This window comes from Gossypium arboreum, chromosome 2 (genome assembly GCF_025698485.1).
Source record: "Gossypium arboreum isolate Shixiya-1 chromosome 2, ASM2569848v2, whole genome shotgun sequence".
NCBI lineage: Eukaryota > Viridiplantae > Streptophyta > Magnoliopsida > Malvales > Malvaceae > Gossypium > Gossypium arboreum.
In genome coordinates this window covers 22,843,810-22,852,984 of record NC_069071.1, presented here as the reverse complement: position 1 = coordinate 22,852,984, position 9,175 = coordinate 22,843,810, and the positions used below count along the sequence as shown (strand labels likewise).

General features: G+C 35.1%; 1 non-coding gene across 1 annotated transcript; it reads left to right on the top strand.

Moving 5' to 3' along the window:
* The first annotated feature begins 8,673 nt into the window (after positions 1 to 8,673).
* LOC128289975 (small nucleolar RNA R71) lies at positions 8,674 to 8,779 on the top strand. Its single transcript, XR_008279614.1, has one exon. It is a non-coding gene; the product is annotated as a small nucleolar RNA R71 (small nucleolar RNA).
* The last annotated feature ends 396 nt before the right edge of the window (positions 8,780 to 9,175 follow it).

Below are 9,175 nucleotides of genomic sequence, written 5' to 3'. Positions count from 1 at the left end.
ACTTGTTCATTAATCAAAGTTCCAAATTTACAAGTCATATATATAATGACCATTTTATCAAACACAAAACACCTATACATGCCATTATAACCATGACCCAAAATCATCAAAATCTATCGATATAGCCAATGGATAGTGTGATGGATCTCCGACTAGCTTCCAACTCGATTTGAGCTTCCAATAGTTTGTAAAGTAAAAGAGAAACTACGTAAGCAATGAATGCTTAGTAAGCTCGTATAAACTTTAATAATAATATTCCATTTCAATAATAAACTTTATAAAACAAACATAAATCTATACCAATACCATAAGATTCATAAATCTATATGATCATCAACTAACAAATGCGTAAGTTTACTAATGTCGTATATTTATTGACCATTAATAACATGATAAGATTTCATGACACATAATATATATAATCATCAACCTTTTATAGGATTGTATAGCTTTCTATTTACTTACTTTCCATTCCATCCCCAATGCTTACCAAAAGCCTAAACAACATTATTAACTCTCAATTTAGTGTATTTATCCATGACATAGGTGTATCCATTCAAAGCATAAGCAATTTGCTCACATATAATACATCTCAATTACATACTTACCGTTCCATTCCTTTTTCTTACCCATTTCGTATGCATAGTACAAGCATAATCATAAACATCAATCATATCCACAAGATTGACATAAGTCCTAACACATCAACCACACATTTTAGTTCATTTAAACATGATTCATATGAATTTGACATGGATAAACATTATACTTGAGTATGATTCAATTGGATTTATCATCCATCACAACATATCATGTTTTTCCATGTATCGCCATTCCATTCAGTTTCATATAAACATGTCTTAGTTCTTATTGAACACTCACCAATTCATTTGCATACACATAAGACATAAACATAACATTAACCATAGCCACAAGCTAATGATTAAACATCTAACTTAGCAATATCATCACATAGTAAGATATGGTACGTAACATAACATCACTTAATTATACGTTTCATAAACATGAATATTTATACTTTGATCATTGGTACATCATACCTTTCCATATTTTTCGTAGTGAAGTCAATTGGAATCCTTACCGGAGCTCACACAAAGTGTGCTAAACGATGGTTGTAACCGTTACTTTTCATATTCAATGGTCAAAACCATCCCTTTTCATTAATCGATAGTCTTCACCATCCCTTTTCATAATTGATAACCAAAGCTATCCCTTTTCATATTCGATAGCTGAAGCTATCCCTTTTCATATTCAATAGCCGAAGCTATCCCTTTTCAATCAATGGTCGTCACTGTCCCTTTTCATAATCAATAACCGAAGCTATCCCTTTTCATATTCGGTGATCGCTGTTGGATTTTTCCACCGAGACATAATTTGATATTATAAAATGATAGCATTTAACATAATTTAAAATGCTATTTAAACGTATGAACTTACCTAGCTAAATTACAGAAATGTCAAAGTACAAGGGTATTTTGGTAATTATCCATTCTCCTCGATTTTTCACCCGATCTTGATCTAAATTAATAATTTCATTCAGTCTATTAATTTAGACAGTAAAACAATGTGCTTTATGCAATTTAGTCACATTTTAGATTTTTACAAAATTGACCCTAAAGTTTTACTTTTATTCAATTTAGTCCTTGAGCCTAAAACATGCAAATTAACCATTTTTACCCAAAATTGAGCCTAGTTGAATACTTAGGCATCCAATGCAACCCATTTATGCAACAATTTCACAACAAATCCTTGTATTTTTATTATTTTTAACAATTTAGTCCCTAATCGATAAATTCATCAAAAATCACTTAACAAAATACTTTTAAATACCAACTAATATTTCAAATTCATCATTTAACATCAAAAAACACTAGATTCATCAATGGCAACATTCAAAATCTTTAATAGTTTCAAATCGAAGGTATAGGCTAGCTGGACCTAGTTACAACGATCTCAAAAACATAAAAATCATTAAAAACGGGTGCAAAATGGACTTACATGCACAAAAACCTCACTTCACCATATCCATGGCTTTCGATTTAAACAAAGAAAGCTTAATGTTGAAGATGGACACTTTTGAATTATTCTTACTTTATTAACCTTTTCACTTTATTAATAATAATAAATTAACTTATAAAACATATAAAATTTAAAAAATTTAAAGCATCCAACCGTCCCACTATTTTAGGTATGGGTAAATTACCCATTAAGGTCATCCAACTATAATTCTTTAAGCCATTAACACCTTTAAACTAATAGCGATTGACTTTTTCAACTTTTACAATTTAGTCTTTTTTGCATAATTAACTATCAAAACTCTAAAATATTTTAACGAAGCCTTAATACCACCTTAATGACACTCTGTAAATATTTATAGAAATATTTATGGCTCAGTTTATAGAAACGGTCCTGATACCTCATTTTCTAAAACCACTTGACCTTAGGGTCATACCACTCGGACTTAATGAATCGCTTGAATAACATAAATTATCAATTCAAAAACCTTTTAAAAACCATGTTTCACTTTTAAATATTAAATAGTATTATTTACAAACTTACTCGTCTGATTTGGTGGCCTTAAAACAACTGTTTTTGACACCACTGAAAAACAGGTTGTACACTCGATCTCCGACTTGAAACTCGATATCACGACATTTTAAATCTGCATAAGATTTCTACCTATTTGAAGTAGCCTTCAGTCTCTCACAAACCAATTTCACCTTCTCCTCAATCTCCCAACTCAGATATGGACCTACAATTTGTTTATCATATATCTCAGCTCAACACAAAGAAGTCTTACACTTCTTCCCATGCAATGCCTCAAACGGTGCCATTTGAATACTTATCTGAAAAATGTTGTTGTAAGCAAAATCTGCTAAAGGCAGATATTACTCCCAACTACTACTGAACTTAATGACATAGCTACGCAACATATCCTCTAAGACCTAAATCACCCTTTTCAGCTGACCATCTATCTGAGGATGATAAGTCGTACTAAAATTAAGTTTCGAATCCAAAGCTTCTTGAATACTCCTTCAAAACCTCGAAGTAAATCGTGGATCCCTGTTAGAAATCACAGAAATTGGCACATCATGAAGTCACACTATCTCTACTATATACAGTTCTTCTTAAAGATCGTACGCACCGCTAAGAAATACACTCTCTTGAAAGACCAGTCAACTATAACCTAAATTGCATCCTTCTTTGTAGGGGTCAGAGGCAAACCCAAGACAAAGTCCGTAGTAATCCTTTCTCATTTCCAGTCTGGAATCTTAATCGATTTAAATAAACCTGAAGGGTTTTGATGCTCTGCCTTCACTCGCTGACAAGCTAATTACCCTCGATAAAAATTTTGTCACGTCTCGCTTCGATCCGGGCCATCAATACATCTCTATAAGATCCCATATACATCTTATTACTACCAAGATACATAGCATATGTGATACTATGCACCTCGGTCAGAATCGCATGCCTAAGCTCCTTATCAACAAGCACGCATAGTTTCTCCTGGAAACTCAGAATACCATCTGAATTCGACTTGAAATCTCCTCCATCACCTTCCCCAACATGTCGGATATTCTTCACCAAACTATCATCAACCATCTGCCTCTCCTTAATCTGCTGTGACAAAGATAGCTTTACCTGAAGTTTAGCCAACAAACCACCATCATCAATCACACTAAGATGTGAAAACATAGCTCACGGCTCGGTCATTGATTTCTGGCTCAAAGCATAAGCAACAACATTTGTTTTATCGGGGTCATACTCAATCACACAATCATTATCCTTAAGCAACTCAATACAATGCCTCTGTCTCAAGTTCAAATCCTTCTGGGTAACGTGATACTTAAGAAACTTTTGACTGTTGTAGAAGACACACCTCTCAGCATACAGATGGTGGAGCCAAATCTTGAGGCAAAGACCACTATTACTAACTCTAAATCATGAACCAGGTAATTACGTTCATGCGGCTTCAACTGTCCCAAGAAAAAGGCCACAACCCTACAGTCTTACTTTAAATCACACCCAAGAGCCACTATCTACCACATACTCTTTCCCGAAATCTGTTTGAATCAACACCGAAGCTTCAGTTAAAACTGCCTTAAACTTCTCGAAACTCTTTTGTTGCTCGTCCATCCAATCGAAAACCATATTTTTTGAAGTAGTTTCGTAAAGGGTACAGCTATGGCGGAGAACCTACATTCCATCAGTAGACACAATATGACCCAAAAACATCACCTCCTTCAACCAAAACTCACACTTACTCAACTTAGCAAATAACTGTTTCTCTCGCAAAATTTGAAGAAAAATTCGTAGGTGTAAATCATGATCATGCTCGATACGGAGATACACAAGAATTTTATCTATAAACAAAACTACAAATTGGTTTAAATACAAGTGGAAGACTCGATTCATCATATCCATAAATGCTGCAGGTACATTAGTCAACCTAAACTACATAACCAAAAACTCGTAATGAACATATCGGGTTCTGAAATTTGTCTTTAATATCTAACTCATTCACCTCAAGCTAATAATTAATATCTAGATCTTAGATCTATCTTCGAGAAAACAGTCGCTCCCCGAAATTGGTCGAACAAATCATCTATCCTAGGTAAAGGGTACTTATTCTTGATGGTCAACTTGTTTAGCTGTTGATAATCAATAAATAGCCTCAAGGTACCATACTTCTTCTTCACAAAAAAAATTGATGCTCCCCAAAATGACACACTCTGTCAGATGAACCCCCGATCTAACAATTCTTAGAACTGAACTTTCAACTCACTGAGTTCCTTCGGTGCCATGTGGTAGGGTATAATTGACACTGGTACAGTACCAGGATAACCCTTGATACTGAACTATACCTTACTATGTAACACCCAATTATCTTTATTGACCCAAATTTTAGAGAAATTTAGGATTAAATAGAAAGGATTAACAAACTGTCAGATACCATTGGGAAATTTAGAAATTTTAGTGGTTGAACTGTGATTTGTTGGATCTGAATTCTGGTTTAGTCAGGATGGAACCGGTTGGTTCCATAGTGATAGACAAAATGATTAGTAGTGATTAGCTATAAAGGACTAAGGAAACCATGCCAACTTGGGTTTTATATATATATATATATATATATATATATATGTAAATGTAGGTGTGTGGAAGATAGAATTCTTCTCAATTCTGTTTACCAATTTTCCTTGTTGTAACACCATATTCTTTGATCGCTTCGAAGTAGAAGATGAGGTAGCTGAAGAAAGACTTGCATGTTGCAGTTGTTGTAAGAATTTAAGTTTGGGAATAGGAAATTGAGGAACTGCTATAAGTACAAAGGAGGCTTTGGCATTTGGACAAGCTAAGCCATCAAGAATAAGGAAGCAATGTGAGTTTTGCACTTTGTTTTATATGTTTGATCAGATTAAGTCATTGAATTATTTTGTGTTGTGACTATTCTGGGTTGTTGAGTCTATCGTTGTGTGCAATGGTATGACTGAGCATGATGTGAATGCATAATTTTGTTCAAGGTTGTGAGTACCTGTAAAGATGATGATAATGCATGGTGTGGAATATGTGGCATACTTTATGTCATGTGCTAAGTATCTACTTTGCATGAATTACATGTATTATATTATTATAATAATGGAATACGGAAGGGAGATTTTTTATGTGATAGATGAAGTTAGGATTTAGGAAATGGTGTTTTTGTATACCATCATCCAGTGTTGCTGAGTGCAAATTGTAGTGTGCAAAGCTCCGGGGCTTGTGATGAGGACATGCGGTGTTCGAGCATCAAGGTTTTAAGTAATGCGGTATGGAAACATGGGTGGATGGATAGGGAAAATGAAATTTTTCGTTAATATTCCACCATTGGTGTTGGTGAGTGAAAAATGTGGTGTGTGAAACTCCGTGCCTTGCGGAGGAGACACTGCGATGTTCAAGCATCAAGGATAAATATGAGAAGGAATGATATTGACTAGCTCGCTAGATTGATGCCATGACGATGATTATTAGGTTCCATAGAGCAACACCACAATGGCGGTCAGTAGGTTCTATGGGGCGACACCGCGACTGCAGAAGGTCTTTCAAACGACACCTCAAAGAGGTTTAGAGTGTAAGACCATAGCTTGGCTATAAAGATTGATAGGGTCTGTTAGGACAGAAAACACAAGAAGTATTAGGTTTAAGACCATAGTTTGACTATGGTGACCAATAGAGTTCGTTGGGACAGTAAACATAGGAATTACGAGGTGTAAGACTATAGTTCAAGTATGGCTATCAATAGAGTCTAATAGGATAGCAAACACAAGGATTACACGGTGTAAGACCATAAGTCAACTGTGGCAACCAATAAGAGTTCGCTAGGACAATAAACATGGGTTCATACTGAGTAAGACCATAGTTCGGCTATGGCATCAGGTAAAATGTGCAAAAATGATTGACCTTGAAATCTAACACAAGGCAAGGCAAGGGAGGTCAAGGTTCAACTCGCACAGAAGGTAGCATGATCGAAAGAATATAGAACATCTGAGAATGCGCATAAATGAGGTAGCTTAGGAATTCGCCAAAATGTAAGGATAAGAAAATTGAGTAGAAAAGGCTGAAGTTACATGTAATTCTCATAACAAAGATTAACTATGTGAGTTATAGAGAATCCATCGGTATGAGTCCATAGGATTTGGCGAATAAACCTGAATTGGGGATTATAATAGATGATTGATTGGAACCTAATTTAAAGGGTCCATGGGTAAGAAGAAAGCCTGAGATGGTTAAGTCCATCGAGGTTCACCCGAAACTAATGATTTCTCAAATGATCTAACTGGTAGTCTATCAAGAATCTACAATGAAGAGAAATGTTAACCAGAACTAGGTGACACTAGTTAGTCTACACAAGGCTAATAGAAAAATTAGTCTTTGTTAATCCTTTCTAATGAGTCTTCGTTACTATTAGAATTACTATGGCAAATTCTGGTGAATTCTTCTACTATTGTTTCAATCAAACCAATGGTGTGACATTCTTCATTTTTGTCTACACATTTCAAAGCATCAAAAATATTAAAAGTAACATGTTGATCTTTTATCCTTATGGTCAATTCACCTTTCTATAGTCAATTAGAGTTCTGCTAGTAGCAGGACCGGTCTTCCAAGAATAATTGAGACATTTTGATCAGCTTCAAATTCTAAAATAAATAAATCAGCAGGGAAGATAAATTTATATACTCTTACCAGCACATCTACAATTTTACCTTACGAATGAGCGTAGGATCGATCAGCTAATTGCAAAGTCACCATAGTAGGTCTTGCATTCCCTATTCCTAGCTTTTTGAAAATAGACATAGGCACTAGATTTATACTCACTCCTAAATCACATAATGCCTTACCAACATAATGATTTCTAATTGAATAGGGAATAGTGAAATTCTATAGATCCTTCAACTATGGAGGTAGTTTATACATCAACATTGTTGTGGACCCTTTAGTGAGAGAAACAGTCTCAAACTCTCCCACTCTACGCTTCTTCAACAGTATATCTTTAATAAATTTCACATAATTGAACATTTGCTCCAAAGCTTCCACTAACGGTATGTTGATGTGGAGTTTCTTTAAAACATTTAAAACCCTTTTAAACTAAATATCCTATTTAGAATTCTGGAATCGCTGAGGAAAAGGTAAAGGTGGTCATCCTTCAGGTTGTTAATATTATTTTACTGTGGCATTTTTGTTGGCAACATAATCTGATTTTGTCACAACATTTCTCTATGCATCCTTTTCAGGTGTTGTTTAATGTTCAGTAAGTTTTGAGATCTTTTCCTGATTGCAGCTGGATTTGTCTTTCTTTGCCGTGGCATCTTAAACAACTTCATCCAACTGAGTCCCACTTCTAAGAGTGATGGCCTTGCACTGCTCCTTCCCTTGGGTTCTCGAATTTTAGTATCACTTGGCAATGCTCCTTGTGGCCTTGAATTTAGAGCATTCGCTATTTGCCCCACTTGATTTTCAAGAGCTTAGAGAGATACAGCCTGACTCTGAATCATAACATCATTTTTGGTCATATACTACTTTAACAAAGATTCAATAGAATTAGAAGATGATAGCTGGCCTTGTTGAGCATTTTGCTTCAGCATAGGATGATTATAACCGGGCGATGCATTGTGGATATTTTGTCTTGCAACATTGTGTGAACTCTCCGCACCTTGATTATTCAAACTAAAAGTAAGATGCTACTTCTTCCCCGAATTGTAAGTGTTGGAATAGTGATTATTATTTCAGTTAAAATTACTCATGTAGTATACCGATACTGGGTTCAATAGGCATTCATCAAACACATGATCTTCGCCATAATAAACGCATGACAGTTCAGTTGATTTCATCTCTTGGACTACAGTCGGATTTTTCATTGTTTTAATTATATTAGCTAAAGAAGATACATGGTCTTTCAACGAAGTGATTGCGTCAAGCCATGGTACCAGCAGCTCTTTTATACGTCCCAACTATTGTAGTAGGGTACTGATAGTCATTATTGGCAATTCTTTCAAAAATATCATATGCTTCGTTGTAAGATTTATCCAACAATGTATCAATGGCGGATGTATCAACTACCATTCTCGTATGTGCATTCAACCCATTACAGAATATTTCCATTTCATTCCAGTGCTGAAATCCTGCATCGGACAGTTTCGAATTAAACCTTTAAATCATTCCCAAGCTTCATATAAAGTTTCATTCTCTAACTTTAGAAAAGATGTGATGTCATTTCTAATCTTGGCATTCATGTTTAGTGGATTATACCATAGCAAAAATCTCTGCAAAGATCATTCCATGATGTCACTATCCCCGACAGCAAAGCCTTCAGCCATGCTTTCGCACAATCTCTTAAAGAATATGGAAACAATTTAAATCGCAAGGCGTCTTTAGGAATAGCCTATTGCCTGAACGAGTCACAAACCTTTAGAAGAAGTCATAGATGCAATATTGGATCTTTAGCGGGTAGTCCACCAAACTGTCCTACTATTTGCAACATCTGAAACATTATTGGTTTTAGTTCAAACTGTTGAGCTTGTATTTGTGGCCTGACTAACCCTAGATTCAAGTCACCCAAAATTGGCACAACATGCTCTCAGATTAATCTATCTCGGCCATCTATCACATGAAGAATAGG